Source organism: Mytilus californianus, unplaced genomic scaffold (assembly GCF_021869535.1).
Source record: "Mytilus californianus isolate M0D057914Y unplaced genomic scaffold, xbMytCali1.0.p SCAF_2, whole genome shotgun sequence".
In the NCBI taxonomy this organism is placed as follows: domain Eukaryota; kingdom Metazoa; phylum Mollusca; class Bivalvia; order Mytilida; family Mytilidae; genus Mytilus; species Mytilus californianus.
Genome location: NW_026262668.1, coordinates 105,421,903 through 105,436,231, shown reverse-complemented (window position 1 = coordinate 105,436,231; position 14,329 = coordinate 105,421,903).

The following is a 14,329-nucleotide window of genomic DNA, read 5'->3' as shown; positions in this document are numbered from 1 at the left end:
CTTAGTCATTTGGATAGCTGTCTTGTCAACTTATTCGTAGATCTAATTTTGTTGAACATTTTTGTCACTTAAAGTTTCCCTTCATCTATTATACTTTCTTAAAAATAACTTGAAAATTTAATTTAAAAAAAAATGCCTTTCAAGCCAATAACTCCTACATGTATAAGGGATAAATTTACAATTTCGGTCAGTTAACTTAGTTAACTTAGTTGTAGATAACTTAGTTAACTTAGTTGTAGATCTCAACTTGCTGTTCAAAATTTCTCTTTATCAGCATTTAAGATAATAATAAAAAAAAAAAAAAAAAAAAAAAAAAAAAAACAGAGATATTTCGTAAAATTTATAATTCCAGATGCAATAACTGCAAATAGGGTTGTCCAATTGGTTTGAAAAATTACGTGGCAGATAAAATTTAACATGCTTATCATTTTTATCCTTATAAAAATAAGGAGATGAGGTATGATTGCCAATGAGGCAACTATCCACCAAAGTTCAAATAAAGTGGATGTAAGCAATTATAGGCAAGCCTTCAACAATGTAAATGTATTAGCAGCCATGCTCAGTTAATTGTAGATATTAAATCAGATACCTCGTGTAGGGAGAATGTAGCAATTCACTCTTTCATGGTGCCATCAGTTGTATTATGGAAGGCAACATTTTTTTTAAATTTCCGCAACTTTTATTTAAAACGGCCTCTATTACATAACGGAGATTGCAGTAGTTTCTAACTGAAGTCATAAAAAAAATCGGTCTTCACACGCTCTTATTTTTTTAGATTACAATCCCAACTAGTGTTAATCCCGAATAACTGCAACAATTTAGGCCCAATCCTAAATTCCCGGTATGATAATAGAACCTATATACAGTATTTATTGTTAACATGATTTCGTTCAAATAATGCATGAAATATTTGGCACTGGATGTTATTTCTCTTGTTCGTGTGTCTTTAGTGATGCTCGAAACCTAAAATTTATTAGAATATTAGAATATTAATATAAAAGGCATCATCGGAGTTTATTAGCAACTCATAATTTACAGAGTAAACGATTAATTATACTGCACTAGAATTATATGTATGTTCGCTCTTAATGAGCATGAAATACTTGCAACTGGACAATAAGCAAATTCAGTCAAAAGTTAATTCATATGTTACATATTAAATTTGCAATTATGATAATCATTAACAACCGGCATTGAACAAACTAATGCTTATAAATTACTACCTCATCAACTGTTTCCCCATCATAGAATTGCCGTAAACGTTATTGATTTTATTTAGGACATACATGTATTGGCGCTAAAAGACGTGAGACGTTATGGCGTTTAACAGTGGACACGTTTTGGCGAATAACAATTATCGGACACGTTTGGGGGCTTTGAAATCGGACACGTTTGGGCCATATTGAATATTACGGACACGTTTGGGGAGAATAGACACGTTTGGGGGATGGACACGTTTGGGAGTGTTACATATGTTTCTGGGTTTTTACTCATTATGGCTTGCACGCGCTTTTATGTTTATGGGTTTTAATATTAAAACAATAAAATATAGTTTTCAGGTATTGTGTTGTCTTTACAGATGTAAGAATCAAACCAGAACACAAGCTGAAACACAAGCTATACTCATTTGTCTCTATTGAGTAATTATCAGATTTATACATAAAATACTGATTAATGCATAACTACAATTAATTATGATTTTATTTTAATTAAATGATGTTTATTCAAACACCGTCATATCTAACAATCAATTATGATTTAATTAAATGATGTTTTACTATTCATACACAATCATTTAGGATTTAATTAAATGATGATTTCAAATTTTGTTATTGTATATTTTATCAACGGATTATAATATTACGGTAACAATTCTTTTATTTTTCCTAATATATATATTTTAAAAAAATGAGGTGCCGAATTGTCTTGGTCCCGAAATGTCCGGATCCCGAACTGTCCAAAATGGATGCCGAAATGTCTTCGGACTTGGGTGCCGATTTGTCTGGGTGCCGAAATGTCTTGTTACCTGCAAAAAGGTGATATTTACAGTTTTCGGAACATCTCTTGACTTGTCCATAGGGGTATGGATGTGTATTGGCTAAATTTGTAAGAGTCATTGGTTCAATCTTTCTGAATTTTGGATATATTTTTGGACTAGTACTATACATTATACACACAAAAGATTTGACAAAAATGCAAGGTGCAATTTTTTTAATGAAACAAAACGTTATAAAGAACTAATAGGGGAATTTAATTGTGGTCTGTGGCCTAAGAGGTGAATTCAGGAAATATTGAATTTGTACTTTGACAACTTCCCTGAATGATCTATTGGTATTAATTTGTCAAACTACATGAGAATAAATGATTTCCACTTTTATTTGATAGAAATTTTGTAAAAAAGTGACATTTCAGCCTACATGCCCAAAATTGAACTTTTTCAGTTGTTTCAATATTTTTACAAAAGTAGCATGCTTACTTTCTCTCTGACAGATTTTTCTGGTTTTCTATTTGTGTTTGTGGTATCTAATGTAGATGTTTAACTCATTTTTGAACACTGAACACAAAAAAAAGTAGATAAAAATCAGAATAAGAGTGCAAAATGTGCTGCTTTAATGGTCTTAGTCTAACGGTCAGTATGAAGCAAGTGAAAAATGAGGTTCTATGCACATACAAGTTGAATTCCTTTTAGCAGATTTCACTGAATCTGTATCAAAAGCACTTATTACTGGTTGTTTGACCTTGTCTGTTTCACAGACTTCCTTTATTTTCTTTTGTTTGATAGCTAGTGGTTAAAATATTGGCCTTTTGAGGCTGAAATTTCATGCCGGTTTTAAAAAGTAAAGTAAATAACTTTGCATCAAATCATACTGTCTACATATATAGTTGAAAGTGACAGTCATGTTACATCCAGGCTCCATGTTTTATCATATCTAAACAAAGATTTGAGCAAAAAGAAGCATATCTCTATCTACCATATCATTTATATGCTTTTTAATATGCAAATGTGGGGAACGACCTAAATTGACAACCTGTTTTTTTTAAGCTTGACATTGCTGAAGACCATTTTATTCACATGTGTTATGCTATTTGAAACTTATATTTCCATTAAAAGTACATTTATAACATGTAAAAGGTGTTTTTATAACTTAACAACTTCAGAAAATTGTGGTAAGTGAAAAATATTACATTTCATATAAGGCTTCGATTCATTTGAAAACCTCTATTTTTTGGCACAGGCTCATATAAAATTTACTTCTGGCCATTTTTTATAAGTCTGAAACATGAAGTATGCTATCTGTTGCTTTTAATAGGTGATAACTTATACATAGAAACATTAAAAAATGTAAGTTTTGGTATATTTTGGTTTTTAGAAGCCCAAATTTGATAGTTGAAATTGTTCTAATTCAACGCCACAATTCAGCACCCAAAGTTCAGATATAAAAAATGCCACATTTTTTATAATTGGTATCATATGGCTTTGAAACTTTGTAAACTGTTTTATAATACACTAAGCTTAAATCATGCCAAGTTTTATTAGAATTGGTCAAGTTTTAGACCCCTAATAGGCCCAAGACCACAATTAATGATCCCGCTTTTCGTTGTCCACGAATATAGTTCCTTTTAATTAGAGTGTATTTTTTCTTAATTTTTTTTCTTTCCCTTCCTCACTCATTTCTTAGTTTTTTTTGGGTGGAAATAAAAGAAGAGAGATGAAATAATCTTTTGGATGTTGTATTTTAACTGATTTTGATATGGAAAGAGTGATTAGGCCAGGTGCAAAAAGGTGATATTTACAGTTTTCGGAACATCTCTTGACTTGTCCATAGGGGTATGGATGTGTATTGGCTAAATTTGTAAGAGTCATTGGTTCAATCTTTCTGAATTTTGGATATATTTTTGGACTAGTACTATACATTATACACACAAAAGATTTGACAAAAATGCAAGGTGCAATTTTTTTAATGAAACAAAACGTTATAAAGAACTAATAGGGGAATTTAATTGTGGTCTGTGGCCACTACCAGACCAAGAGAATATTCATTCAAATTATTAAGTTTAAACTGAGACCTGGGACTATTATACTAACTATTAGTATAATAGTCCGGGGCCCAGCTGAGACTAAATTCATCCTTAATAGAATATACTTAGAAATGTTATATGTGTATTATATCTCACAGGTTTGAACACTAGTGAATCATTTATGAAAATTATATGCAACTTATGAGCACCAATGAGCAGGGATAGGTACACATAAGTTAATTAGTATCTAAATTTCAAACGGTAGTGAATGAAAAAAAATACTTGCATGGTTTCAATTCACAAGGATTTTAAATCCTTGCATTTCACAAAAAACGTAATTAATAGTTTACAATAATCATAAAAAAATAATAATTACTACGTTAATTATTTTATTCTATTTTAGTATGGTTTTATAAGTCTCTGCTTATATTTTGTATAGCAATATATTCATATAGTGGAAAGTAAGACTTTAAGAAGAGATTGATTTGATAGATAAAATGTCCATCAGTAAATTCTTTGTGTTTATTGATATTTTATTCTTAATTTTCGGAAAAGATTCATTAACAGGAATGTATGTTAATTAAATTTCAATTCTTTTTGTTCTTCAGTGTTTTTAATAGTTCAACCTTATAGCATTTAAACCTTTGCTATATGATACGATTTTGAAAATTGTATTCATTGTGTTGACTAGCTATCCTACACACGTCTTGATTCATTTACATTATATATCACCCTGTTCACACGACACACTATCGGTTTGCGTTCACCCAAATTCCAGATTAAAGGGCAATGAATCGAGTCAAAACAATTGAGGTTGGTAGTTTGACATCCGAATTCAACTATTACGTAAACATTAGATTTGAGCCTATGTTTTTTTTTTTTTTCTTTTTAAAATTTCTTTATTTCCATCAGTTGCTTGTTACATTGTCTTCAACAAGTCCAAGCTTCTTGTGAAGAATAAATATAATTTTCAATTCTATTATATTAATAAATAAAACATCAATCTAATAAATGTTTCTTAACATTAACTAAAAATTTAACTTCTTCTAACTTTTTTGAATAATACATTCGTTTTGTAAATTCTCTAATGAATAGACAAAAAACATCAAGTCTTTTCATTTTCTGATCAGATACATAGTAGGATTTATAAATTGAAAACCCAATTATAGTAATAAGATAGTTAAAGCCAAAATAATATTTATCAGATATTTTATAGCCAAAAACAATATCTTTCAATGTGATAGCTTTTTCTATATTTACTTTTTGCAATAAATTATGAATTTTTCTCCAAAAATCGTTTAAAAAAGAACATGACATAAAATAATGTTGATAATCTTCTTCAGTAAAGCATTTGTTACATAAATCATTGTCTGTTACCTTCCATCTAAACAATAACTTTTTAGTAGGTAATATACTTTGTAAAAGTTTCCATCGATACATCTTCAATTTATTTTCTTCTAAATAGTGAAAAATAAAGTTGTACAATGGTTTCAAATGAAATTCTGTCTGTAATGGTAGTACATTTAACCATACATTTATACCAATCGGTTTCACAACTTTTTTCTTTACTAATCTGTTATATAATAACTTATTTGACAAAAAAGAAATGTCAATATAATTACCACTTATTGACAAACATTGTCTGTTTACATTGACTATACTTCTCGTGGAATTCTCTGATCTAAGACATTGTAACCAATCTTTTGGAATTGCTTTTTTTATGGATGTCAACTCAGCTATCCAGTTGGATTTATTTTCAATTTTTTGCAAAATTACATCTTGTGAAATTTCCCCATTTTCATCTAAAATATCATTTATATAAATCAAATTACCTTTTATCCAATTTTTGAAAAAAAGACTTTTGTTATTAAATTTAATGTATTTATTCCCCCAAATAATTTGTTTTCTAATTTCGTAAAAGGTTTTTGGTATATCTGTCTGTCCTCCTCCTACTTTCATCCAGCATTTTAATACATTTTTATAAAATTTTGGTAAAGTAGGTAGATATTGATCAACTTTATTATAATCCATATTCATATAAACTGCTAGTCAATTTTTTCCTGAGCCTTGTAAATATTTTAAAGGTATAAGTTGCCATCTGGCAATATCTTTATTTAAGATTCTACCTATCCATGATGCTTTTAGTGATTCAAAGTGACTTTCAATGTCAATCATATTCAAACCCCCGTTTTCATAACTACCAATCATCGTATTTCTTTTAACTTTATCTGGTTTGTCATTCCAGATAAATTTAAAACATTTTCTTTCTATGTCTTTTTTATATTTTTCTGGAAATACACATGAGCTAGCTAAAAAGGTGAAGAGTGGTATAATCAAAGACTTTATTATCAAAATTTTCCCTAACATAGTGAGATTTCGCTTTTTCCAAAGAGTAAGTAATTTATCCATTTTATCTATTTTATTTTCAAAATTTAATTTCTCACATTCTTCATTATCATTTCCAAAATAAATCCCTAAAGCTTTTACAGGTTTATCTGTCCAGCTAATATTTGCAATTTTGTCTTTACTATTTTTGAGTTTTCCTATCCATATCCCTTCTGTTTTATTTTTATTTATAATTAATCCCGAATAAGATCCAAAGATTTCAATTTCATTCAATGCTAGTTCGATGTCATTTTTATCATTAAAAAATAAAGTTGTGTCATCAGCTAATTGGCTTATTTTAATACAATGTGTTTTTCTATCAAATTTTATCTGAAATCCCTTTCATATTTATTATAGATTATGCAGATATATATAATATAGAAGGGGCTATTGTTTTTGTCGATTTTAAAAAAGCTTTTGACACTCTTGAATGGAAATTTATGTTAGATACTTTATATCACTTTGGATTCAATGAATCATTCATAAATTGGGTTAAAACTTTGTATACTGATATTCAAACATGTATTATTAATAATGGGTGGATTTCAGAAATGTTTAAGAATTCAAGAGGGATTAGACAAGGGTGTCCTTTATCTGCTCTACTCTTTGTAATATCCGTTGAAATATTGGCACTGAGACTTCGAAATAACGAAGATATAAAGGGATTTCAGATTTGAGCCTATGTTGATATAATTTATGTGATGACGCAAATGCTTATTCTTATCCAGAGTATCAGTGCGTATGCTTTCCATTTACTATTTCTTGCGCAAGAAAACCATGTGCATTCATAAATATTAATTTCCCTCACGAATGTGAATTTTCACATTTCTTATCTAAATGCAGGACACGGCAGTAAGAGCTTGACATGTGACTTTCAAGTATGGTCATCATTTCTAAAGGTATTCTGACCTCTAGCTGTTTCTTTTCCTTTTTTTGAGTGACTGTCCTTTTATAAACTTTGACATTTGAAATGCTAAAGATTTTCTACCCAGGGAATAGATTACCTTAGATGTATTCGACAAAACCTTTGTTTCGAAATTTTGGGTCCTCAATGACTTTCAACTTCGTACTTTATTTGGATTTTGTAAGTTTTTTATTCGAGCGTCACTGATGATTCTTTATTAAACTAAACTCGAGTCTGGCGTACAACATTTTAATCCTGTTATCTTTATATATCTACATATCTTTTTATATAAATTGGTTTCTTTTGAGAGTATGTTCGGGTATTCATAAAACTTCTGAAAATAAGATATTCTTCAAAACCAAATTTTCCTGTAGAATATTTGGATTGATTTAAGTAACTTCTGGAAATCCTTAAAATTTGAGATGTTTATGAGACCAAAATAATTGTCGGTATATAAGAGGTCCCAATGAAGCTGATGTGTTACTTTCAAGAAAAGTATACGAAACCTTCTTATAAGTTGCATGCCACAGGGTTTCACTTCACACGGAAGTTGGACTTTAAATTTATCTATACAAAATCTACCATGAGTACAGACAGCTTCAATAATGAGTATAAGAATAATAGAAGGCATTCAGGAAACAAAATATGAAGATATGATAGATACAATAAATGCGTCCAGATTATAAAGCAAACTGAGTGCTTAAATTTGTATTGCGATTGGTTTGTGCAATTTGCATTAGACATCCGGTTTGCAGAAACTGGGATTTGCAATAGGATTAAGAAGAAGAAATCATGTACACTCCCACGTAATGAATGAAATAATTAAGCTATAAAAGGTAAATTCAAATAGTAGCTTTATATATATACACGTTTCTATTCACAACTAAAATTTAACATTGCTTTCAATAGACATGTGCAAGAATCTACACACATTGACAATTACATATTTTCAATAAAGGTGTTTTAACATCATCATTACCTTATTCTATTCACAGTCAATTATTTCAAATCCAAAGCAAAAAAAAAAATCAATAATTGTTTATGATGTCATGCAGCGCGCTCGGGTTCACGTATTGCTTTTCTTTTTTTAAAGAATCACTTTTTGCATTATCTTTGTTTCGGATAAAACTCGTATGTCTGATTTCATTCCATCATATTTCATACCTCCATGAAATATCAAGGTGAAAACAAAGATAAAAGCGTTTTTCATCGGTGACTTTGCACTGGGACTATTATGTGACTGTCCTAGCTTTGCATGTGGTTGCATTGTTTTTTTTGTGTATTTCATTTATTTTTATATTTACTCATGATTTATATATTACCCAATATACTCCCTTCGGACTGCAGAGTTCAAGTACCAATAATTTACAACATAGTCCGACAACTGGTGTCAGATTAGATGACCAAGTTCGAAAACTGATGCATGACAAGTAATCATGTATATGAGCCGGTGTAATTAACGCATCGCCCGAAAAAGAGATGCATAATATAATTTTCTTTGCAGTCGACCGCGTTTCCATTCCTTAAGAAATAATTCATTGGGGCTTGAATTTATACTGATTTTACCACGGGTTGGCCCTTTCTGCTAAATATTTTACCACGAGCGATAGAGTTGAATTATTTCTATTACGGCAATTCTTTTGGATCGAAGCACTCTATGTGAAGGCAAACATTTGCCGTTCCCGTAATTAAACACACTATTAATATTGAACTCTGTAACTAAAAAATAAAATAAACTACACAAAGGATTTACTTCTGGAGAAATGCCTATTATTGCTGCTTTAATTTTAACTGAACTTAATTATAATCGAAGCCACTATATATAGGACGAAATCACCACTATATGTGGCTCTAATGGATGCAAGGAAAGCCTTTGACATTGTTTGGCATCTCGGCTTAATGAGAGAAATGCATAAGTTTGGTTTAAACGGGGACAACTGGTTATTTTTTTAAAAATGGTATGAAAATCTCAAATCAAAAATTAAATGGAAAGGGTTGCTTTCAAAATCAATAGAGGAACGACAAGGTGTACGGCAAGGAGATATTTGGTCACCGATAGCATACAGGTTTTTATAGATTCACTTTTACAAACTTTTGAAAGAAATCAATTAGGAGCATGTATAGGACCCATTTATTGTGGTATTCCAACTGTAGCGGACGATGTTACCCTAATTTCAACAGATCCTTATGAATTATAAACTATGCTAAATGTACAGGCAGAGCATGCCAACAAACTACGATATTGACTTAGTGAGCAAAAATCAACAATTTTGGTGTATAATGCCAAATTGTCAAAGTCTTGGACACTAAATGGTAAACCTGTATCACTTTCTGAATCGGCAGTTAATCTGGGAATAGATAGAAATATAACTACAAATACCGGGGTGAAAGAAGTTGTGAGTAAGCGTATTATTACTGCGAGAAAAAACCGTATACTCTCTCATGGGTGCTGGTTTGCACGGTTTGAATGGAGTCAATCCCAAAGTTTCTGTGCACTTGATGTACAAATTTACGTTATGCCTAGACTTCTGTATGGTTTAGATGTCATATAATATCTCTCAAATGCAGATATCCAAAAGATAGAATTTTTTTAGACAACTATTAAAGCAAATACAGCACTTGCCTAAACGCACATCAATAGCTGCAACTTTATTATTATTAGGACGTATCCCTATAGGAGAAGAAATACATAAGAAAATTTTGAAAACATTTGGATATATAATTAGAAATGATAAATCTGTTGAAAGAGAAATTGCTTTTAGACAGTTGGCCATGAAAGATGAAAAATCTGGAAGCTGGTTAACAAAACTTCACAATTTAACTGAAACTTATGGATTACCGTCGCCTCATGATATCACTGAGCATCCACCAACAAAATTAAGCTGGAATAGACATGTGAATAACTGTATTAATAATAATTTTTTTACAAAATTTAAAGATGGAAGCAAAAGGGAAGTCATCCTTGAAATATATTAATTTTAATGATTCCAATATAGGAACTGTTCATAATATTTGGAAAAGCAGTAGGACTGACCCATAGTCCGTAAATATGGCTACTATTAAAGTAAAAATTGCCACAGGCATAATGATTCTTCAAGAGACAACTAATCTATGGTCGGGTTGTTGTCTCTTTGACACATTCCCCTTTTCCATTCTCAATTTTATTCAGTATCAGAGGTCTAGATTTTCAAAAAAAACTGTATTTCAGTATACTGCCAATTATGTAACATTGAACCAGAAGATATGACTCACTTTATACTAAGCTGTGTCAAGCATAAGAAATCACTTTATTCAAGAGCTGAAATCTTTTCTTATTAATAGTAATAAGCCGTCTATGCTGATACAAGAACTATTCGATAATGAAGAGAAACTTTTACATTTTATTATAGACTGCACAACATATCATTTTTCTTACCTTTAAGGAACAGGTCCGTATAGAGACATTAACAAGAGGTCTATGCTACAAACTTTATCACAAACGTTTACTTTTAATGTCGGAGTAAATTTATTCTCAGGATGGAGGTGTCAAGGAAAACAAAATTATAACTATTTATTTCTGCTAGCATTTCGATATGCATTTTGATTTATATTTTACTGGATTTTATCAATGGAATTTATTCTATTATATATTGAGGTGGATAGTGTTTGAACTGTAAACTCGTATCCAAGGCTTATAAGATGTCAACTGATTTTAGATTTTAATTAAGTTTATCATATTAGGATAAACGGGTTTAATAAAAGTAGAACTCCGTTTTTTCCGGAATCAAATTATCTCCACAAAAGCTGAGCACCATTACAAATTTGCACGTGTGGACACCTGCTTTCGTCATCTTTATGGGTATAATGCTAGAAAAATGGCCTAATAAAGGTCAAGAGTTCCTAAAATACATGTATAACGTTCGCCTAGCTTCATCTAGAGGGTTTGGCTCAGGTTGAGCTATATATGATGAACACTACCGCCTTCGTAAGGCTAGATGTCCACAATCATCTTTGGCAGAGCTGGGCATGGAGCTGTGGGTATCGGACGTCTCTACTCCTCCGAGATTTGTTCATTCAGATACTAATCATTCTTTTGGGGGTCAAAAGGGATCACAGTATGTCCAAAATACTAAATTTGAACAGGTACAAAGATTCTCGGCACCATGCAAAGGTTACAACTTCGGCAGATGTACTTATGGGGCAGCATGTAAATTTGAACATAAATGTTTCAGATGCTCTGAAAACCACCCTATTGGGGCCTGCAAAAAGAGGTAAGGATTACCAGTTGTACTCTTTGGGATACTCCCCTATTTGTGTGAATAAAGTAGAAGAATCTTTAAAATTTTATCCATCAAAAGCAACAGCAAACGAACTAATAAATGGTCTTCGATTTGGTTTCAAATTGCAATATTCCGGTTCACGATTACCTGTTCATGCAAACAATTCAAAAAGTGTGACTGTACATGCAGATCTTGTCAGAGAAAAAATTAATAAAGAGATTACTTTTGACCACCCATCTTTACCAACTCTACGCATTTCTCCTATATTTTTGGCCGAAAAGAAGAACGGGGATTATCGTTTAATTCATAATCTTTCCCATCCCCTGCATAACTCTGTAAATGACTTTATAGATGAGAAATATTGCTCTGTGCAGTATTCGGGTATTGACGACGCCGTTAGGTTGGTGCAAAATATAGGAATAGCCGGAAAACTTTCAAAGTCCGACGTTAAAAGTGCATTTCGTTTATGAAGGGTTTCACCTTCTGATTTGGACCAGTTCGGTTTACCACAGGGAGCCTCAATCAGCTGTTCACTCTTTGAAAAGTTCTCAACAGCACTTCATTGGTTTACGGAACTTACCAGTGGAAATCCTAATATACTTCACTATCTAGACGATTTCCTTTTTGGAGGCGAAGCAAATAGTCCAACTTGTCAGAAAACACTTGAAACGTTCAAGGAAATTTGTTCAGCTTGGGGATTCCATTAGCAGAAGACAAAACCGTTCAACCCACAGAAATTTTGACCTTCTTAGGTATTGAATTTGATACCTTAAAAATAGAAATGAGGCTCCCTGGGGGAAAATTGACCAATTTAAAACAAACTTTGCAGCTGTTTCTACATTCAAAAAAAGTAACCTTGCGTCAGTTACAGTCACTGATAGGGTTGTTAAACTTTGCATGCCAAGTTATCGCCCCTGGAAGGGCTTTTTGCCGAAGATTAATAGATGCTACTTGTAACATAAGAAAAGCACACCACAGGGTACGGGTATCATGCAACATGCGTGAAGACATTATAGTTTGGAGCTCTTTTTTAGACCAATATAACGGAGTCACGGTCATGATTGATAGTTTATGGACTTCCAACGATACGCTTGAACTGTTTACAGACAGTGCCGGGGGTCAAAACAGAGGAGCACTTGAAAAGCCGTTCGATCATGACACCAGGAGGAGCAGTTAGTTTTCCTCAGTGAAATTATAAGAACTGCTATAAATGAGATTATTTTAATAACAAGTGAAACTCGGTTGGGAACAATCCGTTTAATTAGGGTTCAAGGGTAATTTGTTTGGCAGTGAGTGGGTATGCCCCACCCATTTGGCGGGCTATGGCAAGATGAAAATGGAACATATCCCCAGATTGTACGCTAGCTTATATTTGGGGTTATTGTCTTCTGTGTTCCCACAGAGATTAGATTGGGTCTTCTTTGAATGTACCAAAGAGACCGGTTTCATACGATCTCTCTATTTAGCATTTAACGTAGAGGATTGTAGCTTTCATTGCCTAACAGTGAAGCATAGGCTTGTCTGCGCAAAAAATTAATACTGTAGCCATATCATCCCAAATTCTAGATCTTTGTTGATTATATTTATCCTTGAAAAACAAAAGGAGCCGAATTTTACATTGCACACATACTATTATGGTTCGAGAAAGGGTTTGATCGCACATGAGACATATTTAAAACGAAAGCAAAATTTGTTGATCGCCCATGAAACATGTATATAAAATGAAAGCAGTTTTGATCTTTGATTAAGTATTACGTTATTCCGTGTGATTTTAGCGAGAGAAATTTATGATTACTGAAAATTTTTTACACCAGGGTTTTCGATATCATAAACTAGTCAAAACATTTACTAAATTTTATCATCGGTATAAGGACATCATTCGTAAATATAACTCAACATGCAGACATCTTATACGTTCGGGTATTTCACATCCAATCTTTTATGGTAATATTCTTTACTAAGCACAAAAATGTCAGTATTCACCTCAAAAGCTAACAAAACCTTTAAACAGACTTATTAAGAAGGGATATAGTTACGATACTGTTGTCAGGTCATTAAAGGTTGCATATTTTGGCTTTAATATTGATTCACTTATAGGGTCTTTGCATCGGAATTAAACACATTTATTCTAAAACCAGTGATTGGCATGACACGGGTTATGTTCTTCTCATATATTTTATGATGGTATAATACTAAACCCCTAACAGGAGGGATTGTGCCTGATATTCATATGATGAAGACATAATCTTTCAATCAGTTTAATTGAGGTCTGGAGCTGGCATGTCAGTAACTGCTAGTAGTCTGTTGTTATTTATGTGTTATTGTCATTTTGTTTATTTTCTTTTGTTTCCTATCTAGACTCCTATCATCTGACATCGGACTCGGACTTCTCTTAAACTGAAGTTTACTGTGCGTACTGTTGTGCGTTTGTTTTTTCTACATTGGATAGAGGTATAGGGGGAGGGTTGAGATCTCAAAAAACATGTTTAACCCCGCCGCATTTTTGTGTCTGTCCCAAGTCAGGAGCCTCTGGCCTTTGTTAGTCTTGTATCATTTTTAATTTTAGTTTCTTGTGTATAATTTGGAGTTTAGTATACGACGTCCATTATCACTGAACTAGTATACATATTTGTTTAGGGGCCATGCAGCTGAAGGACGCCTCCGGGTGCGGGAGTTTCTCGCTGCATTGAAGACCCATTGGTGGCCTTCGGCTGTTGTCTGCTTTATGGTCGGGTTGTTGTCTCTTTGACACATTCCCCAT